The 20,722-nt window shown below is 38.6% G+C and overlaps 1 protein-coding gene across 18 annotated transcripts in view; it reads left to right on the forward strand.

Annotated features, from left to right (window-relative positions):
* The window catches only part of SIPA1L1 (signal induced proliferation associated 1 like 1), a 333,288-nt gene that overhangs the window by 146,833 nt on the left and 165,733 nt on the right, over nucleotides 1-20,722 (forward strand). For 17 of the 18 annotated variants that reach the window (XM_079768725.1, XM_079768716.1, XM_079768714.1 and 14 more), the window contains one exon: nucleotides 13,563-13,625. The exons of the other annotated variant lie outside the window; for it this stretch is intronic. The gene's annotated coding sequence lies outside the window, so the exon portion shown is untranslated. The remainder of the gene's footprint in view (nucleotides 1-13,562; nucleotides 13,626-20,722) is intronic. 18 annotated transcript variants of the gene reach the window in all.

The raw sequence follows: 20,722 nt of genomic DNA on the forward strand, positions 1-20,722 counted from the left end.
GATGGTTTGAATCTTTGTAAAACACTGCATGGGCCTAAGAAAATATGCCAATGGACCAAGTTCAGTTTATAGGCTCTCACTTTATAACCTCATCCTGTAAAGGCACTTTAAATTTTGTATGTCATCGTCAAGTACTCCTGTGTCTCCCTTTCTTTCCTTTGGTTTCTGTGTTCACCTACTGGGAGAACCATCCACCCAGTTATTTAAGCTAAGGCCATCCAAATCATCATTGACACCGTTCTCCTCATTACTTCTTAATTTTGAGAGAGATCTGGATCAAAGAAAAAGGTTCTCATGAATGAAGGAAGATTTGAACATGTTTATAGGCAGAAGGGAAGAGGCCAAGGGAGAGGATAATGGATGTGGCTCTGTGTCGACCTGGGATGGGATTCAAGATGTGGGATCCAGCTGCTACCTCCACGATCCGATGCCGACCTACCCTTCATAGTTATTTCCCAATAATCTTATTTTAACCCCAAATAATTATCTTTTTTGTGGATGTCATATTTTCTTGAAATTCTTGGGGAACTTTATTATACTTTGAAACATGTTCTTTGTTTTCGCATATTTTTATTTTTCTTAGGCATTCTTGAATTTGATACTACTTTCCATGTTTTTGATTTTCCTAGAGTGGATGTGTGGGGGAGGTAAAACCTTTTCCTCTACCCTCTTAGGCTCTCTGGCTGGGCCTGAGAAGGAAATTGACATAGATTAACAGAATAGCCTACAATTAAAACAAACAAACAAACAAACAAAAACAACAACAACCCGTGTACATGGGAGCTTTCTCGGGATAATAAGACACAAAAACCCAGTTAGGCCTAAGTGTTTATACATTGGTTTGAACAGAGTAGTCATTGTGAAAAAGTAAAATCTACGGGAGGTTAAAGGAAGATAACAGCGTTATTTGAAGCTTTGTTTGCATGGATTATTCAGCCTCAACTCCCTGTCCCTCGTCATCAGAGTTCTTGCCCCCCAGTGCAGGGAGAGCATCTTTCACATGGGAGTTTTATCTTCTGTTTTCCGGAAGAAAAGGGAGGTTAAAGTGCCTTTATCCCCCTGTTGCTTTTAACTCCCTTTAAGTCAAAATAATACTCCAAATTCACGTGTTTGAGGGTGTTGTGTTCTAAACCCCTTTGATTTTTTTTTTTAATCCTCACCTGAGGATATTTTTCCCATTGATTTTTAGAGGGAGTGAAAGGGGGGCGGGTAGGGAGGGAGGGAGGGAGGAAGACAGAGACAGAGAGAGGGAGACAGAGAAAGAGATTGATTGGTTACCTTCTGCAAGCACCTAGGGCTGGGGATCGAACCTGCTACTCAGGTACTCCTCTTGCTTGACTGGGAATCAAATCTGAAACCCTTAGGTTTGAAGGCCAACACCCTAACAAAAAAACCGTCCGGGGCACCCCTTCGATTTCTTTATTGTAGATTTATTTGTAGCAAATGATATAACCCAAGGGTTGAATTCTGTGTCATAGAGATTCTGTTCACCTGTAGCACCTGTGGGCTTTGATTTATAGGAGCCTTGACAGGGGCAAGCCATATTGGGTAGGGTGGATTTTCCCATTAGATGTGTGGGTTCCTTGCCTTGTGAGTGCAGGTAGACTGTAAGTAATAAGTTACCTGGAACGCTGTCCAGTTTCTCTAGTCCCAATGATCACTCTGGTATTTCTCATGGCTTTAATCTAGGGCTAATGCCGCCCATAGCTTCTCATGGAGAGAGAAAGGATTGACGTGGGTGTCATGATCTTCAGTTACCTGGTTCATCATCCACAGTATGCTGCTTCTCCCAGAATCTACTGACCCAGTTTTGAGTTTTTTCTAGGTTCTGCTAGGACAACATTTTTGAGATCTAGCCTCTTATTTCCAAGGGGTATTGGTCTTTCAGATCTTTTGAGTTTTGTCTTCAATCTGTGTGCTGTTTCTTAGAATTTATCAGTGCTCTGGTCTGTTGATGTCATCTGTACTGGGATTTCCTGTACTATTGTGAATTTTTGTATATTTTATATTTCTTATTAAATTTCATGAAATAGGAGGAGGGGGGAAAAAGGTAAATTTGTGGGGTGTTAACAGTTTTGATCCAGTAATCTTTTCTTTTTATACAGTTTTGCTCATGCTGTTTTCCTTTAATCCCCTCTCTATATGTAAATTTGCCACTTTTTTAAAATATTTTTTTATTTTTATTGACTTTAGAGAGGAAGATAGAGGGAGAGAGAGATGGAAACATCAATGATGAGAGAGAATCATTGATCGGCTGCCTCCTGCACGCCCCCTACTGGGAATCGAGCCTGCAACCCGGGCATGTGCCCTTGACCGGAATCGAACCCAGGACCCTTCAGTTCGCAGGCCGATGCTCTATCCACTGAGCCAAATCGTCTAGGGCTGCCATTTACTTTTGATACATCTATGACATTGCTCATGAGATTTTTTGGCTTGGAATGGTTTTGCCCCATTGTTCTGCCTGGGAAATACTATTAGGGAAGCACAAAGCTTAGTAGCTTAGTCAAGGCCTACGTTCAAAATTGGGATCCACTGCTACTAGTAGCTGTGTCACTTTGTGGAATTATGTCTCTAGCTCTTCCATCCCTCCTGAGAATTATGGGTAATAATAGCATCTGCCACTTAATATTGTTGCAAACAATCAGATGGGATAGTCAAGTTAAAACACCTGGGACATAGTAAGTCCTGAAACATTGTTAGCTTAAAAAGTTTAGATGCATAAGTTCTTACCTGGGCAACTCCACCCTGTTTGCTTTGTCTCATCTCCTTCCAGCCCTCCTCTTCCTTTTCTCCAGACCCCAAGTTAGAACTAATGTTGCCCTGCTCTTCCCTCAGCATTTTAAAAACTGTAGTGCACATCTCACGGTTTACTTTTATTTTAGTTAGTCGAGGGGTATCTCAGTCATTAGGTATGCTCTTTTGGTAGGCGCGTGATGCCTTTTCCCCCAGGTGAATGGAATTAAATTAAGGCATTTCTTTCCTTGTTTGACTTTAAATATGAAAACCTTTAAAACTCATAGTGCGATTCCTATTTTGCCTGGTGTATCAGTCCAGGTTCTCTAGAGAAACAGAACCAGTAGAAATATATAAGCTGATGCTCAAGTCTTGAATGAGAATTTCTTCTTCTTTAGGGAACCTAGTCTTTGATTTTAAGGCCTTCATCTGATTGGATGAGGCCCACCCAAATTATTGAGGGTAATACTAAAATGTCAAATGATTATAGCTATTTTTACAGCAACACCTAGATTAGTATTTGATTAAATAACTGAGTACTATAGCCTAGCCAAGTTAATACATAAACTAACCATCACACCTACTGTTTAGGCTTAACCAGTGTAGAAAGACACTATCTGATTGGTTAACTATTATAGCAATAAATTTTAGGCTGTAGATACTGATGTCATCAAACATCCCATTGAATATTCATGTCTCAAGTTCTTAACAACAATGTTGTTTTTAATTGATAGTAGAGTATATATGGTGATGGTGAGGTTGGTGCATGTTTATCCAACTTGTCTGAGAAGTATGTTCTCCCATTTTGAGTAAATATGACAGTTATGATTTGAGCCTGTTTCCTTCATGCTTATTTTTAGTGAAAAGATCTGTATATTGGCTAGAATTAAAAAAATTTGTAAATAACCTGGTTATTTAGAATTCAGGCCAAGTGCACAGTTGTTACTGTATAGAGGAAAGCAAACACTGCCTTTTGATTATTCAGTGTGCTCTGAAAAAAAAAAAAAGGAATGGAGAATTTGTGTAGCAAAATTATGGCTTAATAAATTCAATAACTGTTAGACTGATGCACTTATTACATTCCATCAAGAATGAAAACTAATGGTTCCCCTGACATATCTCTAGTGTATTCCATTGCAGTTCATTTCTTCTGTTAACCTGTGTAATTGCTTCTTATATAAGTAAAGATTGTCACCTCTGCTTAAAGTATAACTGTTCTACGGACCACAGAACTGCTCTTTTTAAACTAGTGCTGTTAGAAAGCAAACAAAATGAATTAGCGCTGAATCAGCTAGAAATGTCACTTGATGTCTTTATGTAATTTCCCATCTGTTGTAAAGATTTTGTACATACTCCCACCATATAAAATATGGACCACGATCTAAATTCTGAACACTATTCTATAACATTTGAAATAAAAATAGATTGTACCTTTGCTGCCAAATGTAAATACGTAGCTTAAGCTTTTCCCAGTTGTTAAAATTTGCTAATCTTATTATATGTTGTGAAGAACCTATTGCTTTGAGGGTGGTTGGTAGGCTCCTGAGTGCTCTTCATTCTGACTTTGGCCGGGTCAGTTAGCAATGGTGACACCACTGCTGATCACTATCAGAGGGCCATACAACTGTGAGCAGTGTTTTGTTTTTAATCCAGTTGTACTGATTTGAAAAGTTGTTTATTTTTTTGGTAGAAATTTACATATATAAATAAATTTAAAAAACATATATTTTGTTAATCCTCACCAAATGATGTTTTTTCCCATTGCTTCTTCCAAGAGAGGGGAAGGGAAGGGAGAAGAGTGGGATGGGTGAGGGGGGCGGAGAAAGAGAGAGGGCTGAGAAACAGAAACATCAATGTGAGAGACACATCGGCTGGTTGCCTCCCACATGTGCCCCAACCTGGGGTGGGGAGTGAACCCTGCAACCCAGGTACATGCCCTTGACTGGGAATCAAACCTGCAACCCATCCGTGCATGGAACTCAACATTCTAACCACTGAGAACACTGGCCAGAGCTAAAATATGTATTTTTTAAATGAATCCCCAACACAATTTGTATGAACCTAAGAGAAGCAATCACACCCGTGGTGGTTGCTGACTGACAAAATAACAGACTTTTTTCTTTCCTCCTTTGCTCTTTATTTTACTCATGATATAAGCTCATAGTTACAGAATGTGAATCCATATAATGTGATGCCCATGATCTTGTTGTTTCTGGAATTTTCATATTTTCTGCCTCTCCTAATATATGTGGGCCCAACCCCAGAAATTTAATGGCTTCCTATGATCCCTGGGAAGTTACAATTAAATTTTAGACACAGCATAGCAGGGGTGGGGAACCTTTTTCCTGCCAAGGGCCATTTGGATATTTAGAACATCATTCCCGGGCCATACAAAATTATCAGCTTTAAAATTAGCCTGCTATATTTGGTCAGACATTTAATTAACTCACCCCTAATGCCCTGCAGACCAAATGATTTTGCAGGCCTTATACGGCCCTTGGGCCGGATGTTCCCCACCACTGGTATAGAGGGACAAGATACACCAAGATATAGACATGGTTTAAAATATGCAGGCCTAGAAAGTCAAGACTAATTTTATCTGTCAGGGTTGCTTTCTCATTTGAAAAGTTAAAACTTCCTACCCACTTATCTGTTAGATTGGACGAAATTGTGGTATTGAAAATAAATCCCTTCAACAGCCTTTGAAGAACGTAGTCCGCTTTTAAAATGTCATTATTTTTGTCCAAAAGGCAAGCCCAGTAACCTTCCAAATTGTGTTTCTAAGCTGTTTTTCTTACCCTCTTTTCTGTATAGGATATTCAGCTGCGTATGTTGAAATGTAGGGGCTTATTTCCACCAGTCTCTTCGCCCACCATCTATTACTTTCCTCGCTCCCTGAGGGTCGCATTCTGCTCCTGACACTCCTGTGTGTTCCATCTGATCACAACTCTTCTCCAAAGTCCCACCTGGAACTCAGAGCAGAGGTTGAGCTGCAATGCAGACATCACCTTCAGCAAAGGGAGGCTTCCTGGCTCTGCTTTGGGAGGACACAGGGCTTGCTGGTGCATCCGTGTGTGATGTCCAGGGAGAGTGAGCTATGAGAAAGCAGCCACTTATAGAATTGGCCCGTATTCTTTGTTTGTTAAAAAAATTAAAATGTTTTACTTTTTATTCAAGCATAACACACATAAAGACAAGTGAATCATAAGTGAATGCTTTGATGAATTTTCTCATATTGATCATAGTTATGAAACCACCACTCAAATCAGAGAATCCAATATCACTAGCCCACCAAAATTCCCCCTTCCACCTCCTTCTGGTCTTTACCACCCCCCCACACTCAGAGGTAACTTTATCTCATGAACTTGTTGTCTCTGGAATTTTTGTAAAAAAATAGTTTTACCTACTTTTGAACTTTACTAAGATGGCATCATATTTTCTCAGATGTCTGGCTTTTTTGTTTCAGCATTATGTTTGTGAGATTGATTTGTGTTGTTGCATTCTTTATAGTTCATTCATATTCATTACTGTATAGCACTCAGACTGCAGCCTGGGCTGGCTGCCTGCTTTGTAAATAAGGTTTGATTGGAACACAGACCCACCCATTCATTTCCGTGTGGTCTGGGGCTGTTTTCCCACTCTGAAGGCAGAGGCCAGTAGTTGCAACAGGGCACAGAAACCTTATGGCCTGCAAAGCCCAAAATACTTACTATCTGGCCCTTTTCAGAAAACGCTGACTGACCCCTGCTATATAGTATTCAGTTGTATGAATGCTCCACAAGTGTATTTGTTACTGGGTTTTGTCTTCTTTGAATATTATTGTATGTGTGTTTGGGACGATGTGTCTGTATGTGCATTCCTGGTAGGCATTTCTCTAGTAGTGGAATTGCTGAGTCACAGTGTATATTTATGCTCCGCCTCATTAGCTATTGAGGAACAGTTGTCTAGTCCTCACTCCCACCAGCAGTGCATGAGAGCTGAATTGCTCCAGGTCCTAAGACCTGTGTCCTCAGATTTTCATTTTTAGTCATTTTGGTCAGTATATAATTTTATGTCACTGTGGTTTTAATGTGTATTTTCTTGGTAATGATTGAGGTTGAGCACCTTTCCTATGCTTATTGTCACTTGGATATCTTGTTTGGGTGGCCTGTCTTTTTCTTATTGTTTTATGTGAATTCTTTATGTATTCTATTGGAGTCCTTTGGAGGATATATATATTGAAAACATCTTTTTTCATGCTGATTTCTATGCATCTAAGTCCTGCTTATTTTTTAAGGTATTTTTTATTTTATCTTTCTGAACCTTTAGGGCAGTGGTTGGCAAACTCATTAGTCAACAGAGCCAAATATCAACAGTACAACGATTGAAATTTCTTTTGAGAGCCTAATTTTTTAAACTTAAACTATATAGGTAGGTGCATTGTTATTAACTTAATTACAGTACTCCTAAGCTGGCCTTTGCTAAAAACTCAAGGGGCCAAAGAGCCGCATGTGGCTCGCGAGCCGCAGTTTGCCGACCACTGCTGTAGGGGATCAGGATATGTACCCCACAATATGCCAATGGTGGCATATTTTGAACTGAAGGAAATTGAGAAATAGCAGACACAGGAAGACATGTCTTCCCCCTATCTGCCTGAAAGCAGGGCATAAGTTTCCATTTTTAAAGGTGCACCCATCTTCCAAACCAGAAAGAGGAAAAAGATTTTTATCACCAGAAATTGAGTCTGCATAACAGATCTTACTAACCAACTCTTACCTACCATACATTTCTTAGTCATATTTCTACATTTTATCATCCGTGGGAATCCAAACCTTTTCCTTTGTCTAGTCACTTCTCTAAAATGTATCGCCCTTTGTTAAAATGGTATATAAGTCCCATAACTGCCTCTTTGAGATTTTACTTCTTTTCTGTGATATACCCCTGCATATAAAAATATTAACATCAATAAATAAATATATGCCTTTCCTCCAATTGATTTCTTTTTATCAGTTTAATATGCACGTGCCCAGGAACTGAACATGAGCGGGTAGAGGAAGTTTTTTCTCTCCTGCAAACACGGAGGCAAGTGAAACTAGACATGGTATTGTTTGTAGAGACAGGGACAGTAGCTGTCCTTGGCCTTGTCAAGGCACACTAGCCCCAGGAAACACCACAGCATCAATCAATTTCTATGCATCTAAGTCCTGCTTAATTAAGAGTGTGATTTGCTATATTGTTATTTGTCCTGGGGTCTTTTGTCTTTCACTTATGAATATCAAAAGCCATTCTAGGGTCTTAGAGTCCTCAATTCTATGGGTGTGTTTCTTTAGCATTCCATATCCATGCTGAATATTCAAAGATTTTATTAGGATGCAGTGTGAAATATTTGAACCAGAAATGTTTATTATTTTGAGAACTATTATTGCTTAAGATCCCTGAGTTTAGAATTTTAGAATTTGAAGCTGATTTACTTAATTTTAAGTTGCATCAAATGGAATAGAGCAGATGTGTGTTGTAATGTATGATTTTTTTAGGTCAATTTAGTAATTCTGCTTTTGTTTCAATTTAATAAATAGCATTGCAGAGCAATATTACTTGATTAAAATGTATTTTGTGTGTTTGTTTTGGTGGTCTGCAGATGATTTGAACTTGAGAAAATATTTAGAGATACTAATATTACAGACATTTTCTCTTAATTTAAGTGCAGCTGCATACTTTATTTTTTCTTTATTGATTAAGGTATTACATATGTGTCCTTATCCCACCATTATCCCCCCCCCCCATACCCTTACCCCCCTGGTGTCTGTGTCCATTGGTTAGGCTTATATGCATGCTTACAAGTCCTTTGGTTGATCTCTCCCCCTTACCCCCACCCTCCCCTACCTTCCCTCCGAGGTTTGACGGTCTGATCGAGTCATCTCTGTCTCTGAATCTGTTTTTGTTCATCAGTTTATGTTGATCATTATATTACACAAATGAGTGAGATCATGTGATTGATACTTACCTTTCTCTGACTGGCTTATTTCACTTAGCATAATGCTCTCCTGTTCCATCCATGCTGTTGCAAATGTTAAGAATTCCTTCTTTTTTTTTTACCACAGCGTAGTATTTCATTGTGTAGATTTATCACATTTTTTTAAATCCACTCATCTGCTGACGGGCACTTAGGTTGTTTCCAAATCTTAGCTATGGTAAATTGTGCTGCTATAAACATAGGGGTGCATATATCCTTTCTGATTCGTGTTTCTGTTTTCTTGGGATATATTCCTAGAAGTGGGATCACTGGGTCAAATGGGAGTTCCATTTTTAGTTTTTTGAGGAAACTCCATACTGTTCTCCACAGTGGCTGCACCGGTCTGCATCCCCACCAGCAGTGCACGAGGATTCCTTTTTCTCCACAACCTTGCCAGCACTTGTCATTTGTTGATTTGTTGATGATAGCCATTCTGACAGGTGTGAGATGATACCTCATTGTCGTTTTGATTTGCATCTCTTGGATGAATTGTGACTTTGAGCATGATTTCATATGTCTTTTGGCTTTCCTAATGTCCTCTTTCACAAAATATCTATTTAGGTCCATTGCCCATTTTGATTGGATTGTTTATCTTCCTTTTGTTAAATTGTATGAATTCCCTGTAAATGTTGGAGATTAAATTCTTATCAGAGATAACATTGGCAAATATGTTCTCCCATGCAGTGGGCTTTCTTGTTGTTTTGTTGATGGTTTCTTTTGCTGTACAGAAGCTTTTTATTTAGATGTTGTTCCATTTGTTTATTTTCTCTTTAGTTTCCATTGCCCTAGGAGCTGTATTGGTGAAGATATTGCTTCGGCATATGTCAGAGATTTTGCTGCCTGTGGATTCCTCTAATATTTTTATGGTTTCTTGTCTAATGTTTAAGTCCTTTATCCATTTTGACTTTATTTTTGTGTATGGTGTAAGTTGGTGGTCTGATTTCATTTTTTTTTTTGATGTATCTGTCTAATTTTCCCAACCCCACTTATTGAAGACACTGTCTTGACTCCATTGTATGTTCTTGCCTCCTTTGTCAAATATTAATTGAGCATAGTGGTTTGGGTCGATATCTGGGTTCTCTATTGTATTTCATTGGTCTATATGTCTGTTCTTGTGCCAGTACCAGGCAGTTTTGAGAACAGTAGCTTTGTAATACAACTTGATATCTGGTATTGAGATCCCTCCTACTTTGTTCTTCTTTCTCAGGATTGCTGCAGCTATTGGGGGTCTTTTTTTATTCCATATGAATTTTTGGAAAGTTCGTTCTAGGTCTATGAACTATGCTGTTGTTAATTTAATGGGGTGTGCATTGAATCTAAGATTGCTTTGGGTAGTATGGACATTTTAATGATTCTACCAATTCATGAACACGGTATGTTCTTCCATCTGTTTATGTCTTCCTCTGTCTCTTTTTTCAGTGTCCTATAGTTTTTTGCATATAGGTCTTTTACCTCCTTAGTTAAGTTTATTCCTACGTATATTAATTATTTTGGTGCAATGGTAAATGGGATTTTTAAAAAAATCTCTCTGTAAGTTCACTGTTGGTGTATAAAAATGCCATAGATTTCTTGGCGTTAATTTTGTATGCTGCTAAATTAATTTATTAAGTCTGATAATTTTTTGATGGGGTCTTTAGGGTTTTCTATGTACAGTATCATGTCATCTGCGAATAATGACAATTTTATGTCTTCTTTTCCAATTTGGATACCTTTTATTTCTTCTTCTTGTCTAATTGCTATGGCTAGTACTTCCAGTACTATGTTGAACAGGAGTGGAGAAAGTGGACATCCCTGTCTCGTTCCTGTTCTTAGGTAAAATGGTTTTAGTTTTTGCCCATTGAGTATAATGTTGGCTGTAGGTTTGTCATAACAGGCTTTTATTATGTTGAGGTATGATCTCTCTATTCCCATTTTGCTGAGGGTTTTTTTTCAAGAAAGGGTGTTGGATTTTGTCAAATGCTTTTTATGCATCATTTGTTACGCCTATGTGATTTTTATCTCTCAACTTGTTTATGTGATGTATCACGTTTATTGATTTGCGGATATTGTACCATCCTTGCATCCCCGGGATAAATCCTACTTGGTCATGGTGTATGATCTTTCTGATATAATGCTGGATCTGATTTGCTAGAATTTTGTTGAGGATTTTGGCCTCTATGTTCATGAGGGATATTGGCCTGTAATTCTCTTACATTGTGTTGTCTTTATCTGGTTTTGGCATTAAGGTAATGCTGACTTCATAGAATAAGCTTGGAAGTGTTTTTTCCTCTTGAATTTTTTGGAATAATTTGAGGAGGATAGGTTTTAGTTCTTCTTGAATGTTTGGTAAAACTCCCCTGTGAAGCCATCTGGTCCCAGGCTTTTGTTTGCTGGAAGCTTTTTGATGACTGCTTCTATTTCCTCCATAGTTATCGGCCTATTGAGATTTTTAGATTCTTCCTGATTGAGTTTTGGAAAGTTGTATTTTTCTAGGAATATGTTCATTTCCTCGAGGTTGTCTAGATTGTTGTAATAGAGCTGTTCATAGTATTTTTTAATAATCCTTTGTATTTCTGTGGGGTCTGTTGTTATTTCGCCTCTTTCATTTCTGATTTTATTTATTTGGGTCCTCTGTCATGCTTCTTGGTGAGCCTGGCTAGAGGTTCATCAATTTTGTTTATCCTTTCAAAGAACCAGCTCTTTGTTTCATTGATCTTTTGTATTGTTTTTGTTTGTTGTTTTGGTCACTATGTCATTATTTCTGCTCTGATCTTTATTATCTCCTTCCTTTTGCTCACTCTGGGCTTTTCTTGTTGCTCTCTTTCTAATTCTTTAAGTTGTAGAGTTAGATGATTTATTACCATTTTTCTTGTGTTTTTTTTTTTTTTTTTTTTGAGGTGGTTCCCTCTCAGGACTGCTTTCACTGTGTCCCATAGATTTTGGATTGTTGTGTTTTCATTGTCATTCATTTCCAGGATGTTTTTAATTTCTTCTTTGATCTCTGTGGTAACCCAATCAATGTTTGATAGTATGCTATTCAGCTTCCAATTGTTTGAATTGTTTTTATTGTAGTTTATTTCTAATATGCCATTGTGGTCTGAGAAGACACTTGATATTATTTCAATCTTCTTGAATTTGGAGAGACTTTGCCTGTGACCCAATATGTGGTCTGTCTTGAGTCCCATGTGCACTTGAAAAGAACATATATTCAGTGGCTTTGGGGTGAAATGTTCTGAAGATGTCAATTAAGTCCATCTGATCTAGTGAATCATTTAGGATTGCTGTTTCTTTGCAGGTTTTTTGTCTAGAGGATTTATCCAGTGATGTCAGTGGGGTATTAATGTCCCCTACTATGATTATATTGTTGTCGATCTCTCCCTTGATATCTTCTAGGAGTTTTTATTATGTATTTGGGTGCTCCTGCATTGGGTGCATATATGTTTACCAGGGTTATATCCTCTTGTTGTATCGATCCCTGTAGTATTATGAAGTGGCCTTTCTTATCTCTTGTTATGGCCTTCACTTTGAGGTCTATTTTGTCAGATATAAGTATTGCTACCCCAGCTTTTTAAAATTTTATTTCCATTTGCCTGAAAGATATTTTTCCATCCCTTCACTTTCAGTCTGTGTGAGTCCCTTTTTCTGAGGTGGGTCTCTTGTAGACAGCATATATATGGGTCATGTTTTTTTTTTATCCATTCTGCCATTTGATGCCTTTTGATTGGAGCATTTAGTCTGTTTACATTTAAAGTTATTATTGATAGGTACTTGTTTGTAGCCATTTTTATTTTTTGTACCTGTGTTCCTTCTTCCCTTTTTATTTCTTCTTTTTTCACCTGTCCCTTTAGCATTTCTTGCATTGCTGGCTTGTAGTGATAAACTACCTGAGCTTTTTTTTGTCTGTGAAGCTCCTTATTTCCCCTTCAATTTTGAATGATAGCCTTGATGGATAGAGTATTCTTGGATCAGTCCCTTGCTTTGCATCACTTTATAAACTTTCTTCCATTCCTTTCTGGCCTGATGTGTTTCTGTTGAGAAATCATTTGATAATCTAATGGGAGATCCCTTGTATATAACTTTCTGTCTCTCTCTTGCAGCCTTTAAGATTCTCTCTTTGTCCTGAATGTTTGCCATTGTAATTATGAAGTGTCTTGGTGGGTTCATCTTGTTTGGGACTCCCTGTGCTTGTGTGATTTTTTTTTTCTTCTTCCCCACATCAGGGAGGTTTTCAGACATTAGTTCTTTAAATAGGTTTTCTAACCCTCGTTCCTCTTTCTGTCATTCTGGCACCCCTATTTTTCATATGTTGCTTTGTTTCATGTTGTCCCAAAGCTCCCTTAGGCTCTCCTCCTGTCTTTTAATTTTTTTCTCCAATTGCAGTTCAGTTTGTGTGTTTTGCTCCCCTGTCTTCTAATTTGCTCAGTCGGTCCTCCGCTTCTCCTAGTCTACTGTTGAAACTTTCCATGGTATTTTTTATTGCAGCTATATCATTCTTTATTTCTTCTTGATTCTTACATAAGTTGATTTTTTTCATCCATTCAGTTTATGTACTGTATGACCCTTATTCTGAATTCTTTTTGTGACATATTGCATGCTTCCGTTTCACAAAAATATGGAATGCTTCACAAATTTGCGTGTCATCCTTGCGCAGGGGCCATGCTAATCTCTGTATTGTTCCAATTTTAGTATATGTGCTGCCGAAGCAAGCACAGCAGCTGCATACTTTAAAAAGGCTGGTTTGCTTTCAGAAAAAACAATAAAAAGTTTTTTATGCAACTGTTTTATTTTAATGAAATTTCTTTTGTACTTAACTTTTAAATTTTATACCATTTTAACTTTTTTGTTTCTCTTTTTTCAGGTTATACATTATTTCTGTGGATGCTAATTGTCTAAGTTTCTGTAGCCATGGCACAAGACTATAGTAAGTACTAGACCATTCTTCCTATGATGTACCTACTTTAAATGTGTTGACTTTGTCTTCAAATTTCTCATTGGAACAGTGGAAATATAGAAGCCAAGTTTTTAAAATCTACTTTTCTCAAAGGGGTCAGTTCATTTCATCTGCTTCTTGAGTCTTCAGCCATATTTATAACTACATATCATGACAGTCTTACCTAGGTTATTTTGTAAGTATTAGCATATTGGGGCTGGAGCCATGTCATGTATCCTACTGATCCCCCCTGTCATGAGCTGAGCAACTGACTGCAGCTCTAGGGTAGGCCCAGGGATTAGGGGCAACCCTATCTTTCCTTTGTCCATGATGACTCATCATGGATAAAACATCAACTAGTGTTGGGCATTACCTGGCCAGAAGGATGGTTTCAGGAATGGCCCGGTAATCCCATTCTAGTGTATGAGACTCCAAGGTAGGCTTGCCAGGAACTTCTGGCAGAAGTTTTCTGATAAACAGAGTACAGGGAGAGCCTGCCTCTTTCTTCTTCTGGGTGTTGTTTTGTGCCAGTGTGAGGTCTGGTGTGTCTGCAGCCTGAGCAATAAGCCACACAGGGTGGAGGACAGAGAAGCCAGTCCTGGAGCCTGTCTCTCCACCAGAAGTCCAAGCTGTTGAGTCAATACATTTCCTTTCTGTTTAAGCCAGTTTGCGCTGGGAGCCAAATATCCCAAGTGATTCACTTAATCTCCATTTATTTTTAGTAATCCATTAGTTTCTCTCTGGGGAATGTGGGAGTAATTACAAAGAGAGGCAAAATGGTACCATTAAGTTACACTGGCCGAGTGTGCTGGCTTGTTGGTGGCACCCTCTTCACACTTAACAGTTAACAGGTAGTGATTTCGTATTCAAAGACAGGAGGATAAAATATATCACTTTTAGATTCCCCCCTCCTCCTGAAGGTCTTGCCTTTTAATCAACCCAATTTGTTTACCAATTCTTTGGAGCAGTTAAAACCCAGGGTAAGACTCCAAACCGCAGCGCCATTTCTCTGCCTCCGAGGAACCACTATCCTGGTTTTGGTCTTTATTCTCCTTGGGCATGTGTTTGTCCTTTTACCACACATGTGTAGTGTGTTTTTTTGCATGCTTTTTAACTTCAGGAAATGTAGATACTATGTCTATTTGTTGTTCAGAATCTCGGTTTAGAATAAATCCAGGGTCAGGGAAAGAGGCTGTAAATTAGTTCTCAAATGCTTCTCTAACGATTGATTACTAGGCATCCTAGTGATCTGAACTTTGAAGTGGTTGATGAATTTAATCAACATGCTGACAGCCTTTTCACTTATGCAGTAGTCTGGTGACCTTCTGAGTTCCCTTTCTGTACCTGGTTCTGCATTCCTGTGCACGTTTGGTACCTGCAGGACACTTTCAGACCAGCTGTGTCATCAGTGAGCTTTTCAGAATGTGCTCATTCCTTTTTTATTTAAATAGCTCTATTCATTCTGTGGTCAGTGTGCTTGCTTTTGGGATACCTAGGTAAATCTGTGCATTTTTCTGTACTCTGACAGTTAGTTGTCACACTTACAGAACTTACTTCTGTGTTTTCTAAACTTGTCAGTTTGCCCCTTGTGCTGCTAGCAGCAATTGTAAAAGAGGCATCCACTCCAATGAATAGACTGTGCACCTGGAAACATATACTGTGAGGGAGGAAAAATATCATTTTTCTTCTACCCCTCTACGCTCTTCTGGCTAGACTAATGATCAAATTCCCAAAGCGAACAGAGTCCAGCCAGTAAAGTTTCCTGGCTGGCTCGCCAAAACCCTTTTAAGTTCTTCTAGCTGGACTAATTAATTAACATGGAAAAATTAACGGGAGAAACTGACCAAATTTATTACATGTGCACCTACAGCGGTTCCATATGAATATGAGATCTGAGGACAGATCAGGCAGTTAAGGCTTATAAGCCACCTTGGGGGATGGGGGATGGAGGATGGGGGATGGGGAGTGGGGTTGTGGTTTAGGACTTCAAAGGGCAGGAAGGTAATTCACATGGAGATAGAAAAGCAAATATTTGATAAGTAAATGTTTGCTGGACCATCCTTAACAGGACACAGAGGACTTTGATCAAGAGGGCCTGGCTAGGTTCCTCCCTATTACACCCTACTGATGTTAACTGCAATTATCTGTGATGACATTTCCCTTCCTTTAGGTCCTCTGTCTAAATTTTTTTAGGCAGTTAGGGGGAAGGTTAAAGGTTTCTTCTGAGTCTTCTGTTTCTTAAAAAAATAACCAGCTTCAAATAATCAGTATTCCAAAAGGCATGTTTTGGGGTGGCAAACTATGCTTTCCCCAGTCTCTCAGGCCCTTGCGAACCTCAGAAATGACGGAGGTTCTCAGTATCTCAGTCCCTTGCAAACCTCAGAAATCTTTGCTGTGCTGTTATTTCCATTTGGGCCCCAATGTGAGCCTGGGAGATAATTTTTATCATTCTTGTCTGAAATGTATCTTAGGTCATTAAACTTCTGCATTCAGAGATCTCTCTCTCTCTCCCCCTCTCCCCCTCTCTTTCTGTTGGAGGAATCTTATTACCCCTTGTTCTTGTTTGGAATGTTGTTGTTGGAGCTAGAAACTGAATAGTCCTTTCCATTTAGAGAGCATTAATTCTTTCGGTTGGGGAACAGAATTACTGATAAAGTGCCAGAGAAAGATCAATGACAATCAAGAGAGGATTTCTTTCCTTTTTACTTTCAGGGTTATCTTTGCTTAAATGTTTCCCGTGTGAACAAAAAGTAAGCGCAAAAGCGTTTTACCCCGTAATTCATCTATATTGTATCTATATTACAAGAAGGAAAACAGTAACATCTTTTGTTGAAATTTAGGCTTTTGTGCTTGTGCATGCTTGTTGTTTTTTTTTTTTTGGTTGTTGTTAAAAGAATGTGTTCTTCTTTTAATTTTATTTAAATGTCACTATCTTTAGTTTTTTTCCCTTCAATGTGGACCCAGGATCTTAAATTAAGATGTTGCCACTGTTAGAAGATTATAGCCATCCAGTTGAAACACCTAATCAATGAGGCCCCTATGGAAAGAGCTACTAAGTCTCTCCCCTTAGGATATGGTCAGTTTTCAAGATAGTATGTCATTTTGTACATCAGGCCAAATACAGAGACAAGAAATGCAAGATATCCTGTAATATGTCTTATATCCATTTTATTGTTTTAAAAACTTTAGTGTTATGGGTACTTTTAAAGGGAAAAAGCCTATTGAAAATTTTCTTTTAAAAACTTTAATTCAGGGCCCTGACCGGGTAGCTCAGTTGATTAGACTATTGTCCATCCCTATGTGCCAAGGTTTCGGGTTTGCTCTCCAGTGGGGAACATACAAAAAACAACTAATGAATGCATAAAGAAGTGGGACAACAAGTTGTTGTTTCTTCCTCCCTCTCTCCCTCTGTAAAAAAGAAAAAAAAATCAATTTTTTGTTTCTTGTGGAATGACGTCTTCTTACTTATTTTCTGCATAAAGGGATTCGTAGACTTGGCTTGTTTTTATACCTCAAAATGAAATGGTGCCTTTGTGGGGGATGGCCCACTGGGCTGAGGGGACGTGCAGACAGTGACTCAGATCTGTAATTAGGTCCTGCTCTCCAAACCCTTGTTGACTTGAAAGTGCTGGCCATAGACCATTTAGTCTGGGAAAGCAATCCATGAATCATCTAAATTGGCACAAATTATCTGGAATGCTATTAAACGCTTTCTCCTCTCTATTCTCATTGAGGGAATTAGAAAGGGAGACTTGTTCTTTGAGTTTCAAAGTATCCTGGAGGGTGAAGATACATCCGTGGAAGCACATGCCTTCCCTAGATAGAGTGCAAAGCAGAATATCTGACGTTGGTAAAGCAGTTCCAATTTTGTGGGTCTGTGTTACAACATTCCTCCACGCTTTATATCCGTTCCTTTGTGAAGAAGGTGGTAACTGTTGCCTGTCTCCTAGCTCCAGTTCACCCTCCCTCCCCCCCCCCACACACACCCCATTCTCTCAGAAAGGGAAACCCAGGGGCTGCTTGCCCCCTGGAGCCTCAGCTTAACCCCCACAGCACATTGGAGGTAGGAGGAAATTCTAGAAGTTTATATTGTATCTGTTTTGCTTACTCTAACTTGTCCTATTCATCATTATCTCTCACAGTTAGGATGGAATTTTGATAGGCTTTTCTTCCCTTTCTCAAAATGATGGGTCAACAGATGTATTGGGACCTATTAGGCACCTGGCAATGAAGCGGGTGGAAGTCAGTTTTTGTCTTCACTAAATAGTAACTTGACTTTGTTTCCATTTATTTTATAACAAAACTTTAAAATAATCATATTCATTCTAAAGTGGAGGACATTTATAAGTCATTTAGGAATAAAGACTATTTTTAGATAGAAAGTGAACCTTTTAATTAGTTTTTTTTTCTTTTTGTTTACTCTGATGGTCATTAAGGGTCCTGCCCAGTACTTACTGTCTTACTAGGTTTGCTCTAAAGAGAGAGAGAACAAAAACAACAAGCAGATTTATCCAATTTGTAAGAAACACACCAGCTTTTCAGCTTGTAATGTGAGTTGACTTTTTAATCCGTGGGTAACTGTTTCTCTTCATATTGGAGTATGTGTGAGTGGGCATGGCAGAGGAATGCCTCTTTTGATGGGAAGAAGGAAGCCATAGCTGGCTGTGTAACTTTGTGTTTTGCGTCTGTGGGTAGATGTGCGTGAGCCTGTGAATGAGGTTGTCTTCATCCGTGGCAGTGCTGTGTGTTACACATTATCATGTTCACTTTGGAGCTGTTAAGAATCAGGTGTTCAGATTATAACATTGTTAGCAGATCTGCTGAGTTCAGTTGAAAGATTTTAGAGTGAGTTTCTAAGAAACTAACTGGTGAAGTATTTCATATCAATGAATATGCTTGATAAAATTCTTTTATTACATAGTTAGTTAAGCTCTTTTTCCTTGATATAAATCATCAAGACCTTCATATTATCGATTTAGGCTGTGATTATAAAAGCTGCTATTCACTAAGAACTGTGATCCTGTTTGTCTAAGGACTTGTTTAGTTTCCAATTATCCTTTTCACTTTGTCTCTCTTTGCAATTAGGAGCCCAGAGACCATGCTTTAGTACCAAATACAAATCGCCCAACCTTATTATCCTTAGCTTGCATATTGTATAAATAATTAGGTCATTAGCCAACACCTAAACAGAGGAGTGTGAAAGGTTTTACCTTTAGTGGGAGATTCACATCACTTTAGGGCTTCTGGATTACTGTGTGAGTTATTTCTCCCATGGCAGCCAGTGTCTGTTGCTAATGGGTGCGGTGATTGTGAGACAGCAGTCAGGAATTCTGACGTTCCAACAAGGTGAAGCATATCTAAGAGTTTCACCTTTGATGGCATGGCATCCCCTCAGTATCAGATGTCTTCTACCTCTGAAAATGAAATCTCAGTTTCTGAATGATTGCTAATCTCTGATGAGAGCTTTCCACCCTTACTTGTTTATTTTTTAAATTCTTATCAAATCAATAAAATACCATTAGTCTGGTCTGTAGGGTTAGGTGCTCCCTCTGTAATCTGAAGTGCTCTGATAAAACAGTGTGTGAAGCTTGCTGTCTCTATTGCTGTCTGAATAGTTGGCCCCATCTCTAAAATTTGGTATCTCTACTGTATAATTACATAGTGGCCTTGTTTTAAAGATGGAAACGCCAGTATATATCCATTCACTCTGCAAGAGTATAGAGCTTGTTGGTTTTAAAGATTCAGGCCAAGGTCCAGCAATCATTGTTGCTATGATTTGATCCTTTAATTGTATTTCATTCAGCGTTTGTAGTAACATCCACTCAGTTGTATTTGCTTGAAGCATCAAGCAAATCTCAGTTAACACTTTCTTCCAGCAAAATCTATAAAAATAAAAGCATAATATGCTAATTAGACCAGACGTCCTTCCTGAGGAAGCCAGGGCTGCGAGAGAAGCCGGGTCCCGAGTGCCGGAGGGAAGCCGGTGCCGGCAGCCGGTGGGGAGGGAAGGAAGGCCTACTCTTGCACGAATTTCGTGCATCGGGCCTCAGGTAACGTCTATAAAAATGATACATACTTGTGAAAATGTAGAAAAGCAGATAAGTATAAAAATGAAAATAAAAACGACCTGCAATTTTACCATCCAGAGTAGCTATTATTAACATTGGCTGATAATGTGTTCTCACAGAACACAGAGCATTTCATTCAGAAACACCTCACACCAACTATCCATAAAGGACTGACTGAAGGTGATGGACCCCAGAAACTCTCACCTATTTATATGGTGTGCGTTAAAGTTAATATCTTCTAAATTACAAGTATTTCTTTCTATAGGTTGTGACATCTCATCATAGGATAAGGAGAGAGCCTCTTTAAAGAGAAGCTGGCCTCTGGCCTATTCCATTTCCGTTAGCTTTTTTCCAATGATTTTTTTTCCATTTGTTAATTATCATTTTTTAAAATTAAATTTATTGGGGTGACATTGATCGACATGATCATACAGGTTTCAGATGTGGGTTTCTATGTTACAAGATCTGTATATTACATCGTGTTCCCACCATCCAAGTTCGAATCTTCTCCGGTCACCATGTATTAGGATCCCTTTCACCCCCCACCCCCTTCCCTCTGGCAATCACCACACTGCTGTTTGTGTCTGAGTTTTATATCCCACATATGAGTAAAATCATATGGTTCTTAGCTTTTTCTGACTGACTTATTTCACTTCACATAATGTTCTCAAGGTTCATCCATGTTGTTGTAAATGGCATTATTTCTTCCTTTCTTATGGCTGAGTAGTATTCCGTTGTGTATATGTACCACATCTTCTTTATCTGTGGTTGTAGGACACTTCGGTTGTTTCCATGTCTTGGCCACTGTGAATAATGAACATAGGGGTGCATATATCTTTGCGAATACATGATTTAGACTTTTTCCAATGATTTCAAGGAGAGATTTTCTTGTGAAGAGTGTGTTTCTCTATGAGGGCGTGAGTTTTTCAAGTGAAAAAGTCATGCAAAATAAGCTGCTACATAGAAAGAGCAGAAGAGTAATATACTTTTAAGAGAAATGTCTTCCGTTCCCCTGAGAGA

Source organism: Cnephaeus nilssonii (genome assembly GCF_951640355.1).
Source record: "Cnephaeus nilssonii genome assembly, chromosome: 4".
Taxonomy (NCBI): Eukaryota; Metazoa; Chordata; class Mammalia; order Chiroptera; family Vespertilionidae; genus Cnephaeus; species Cnephaeus nilssonii.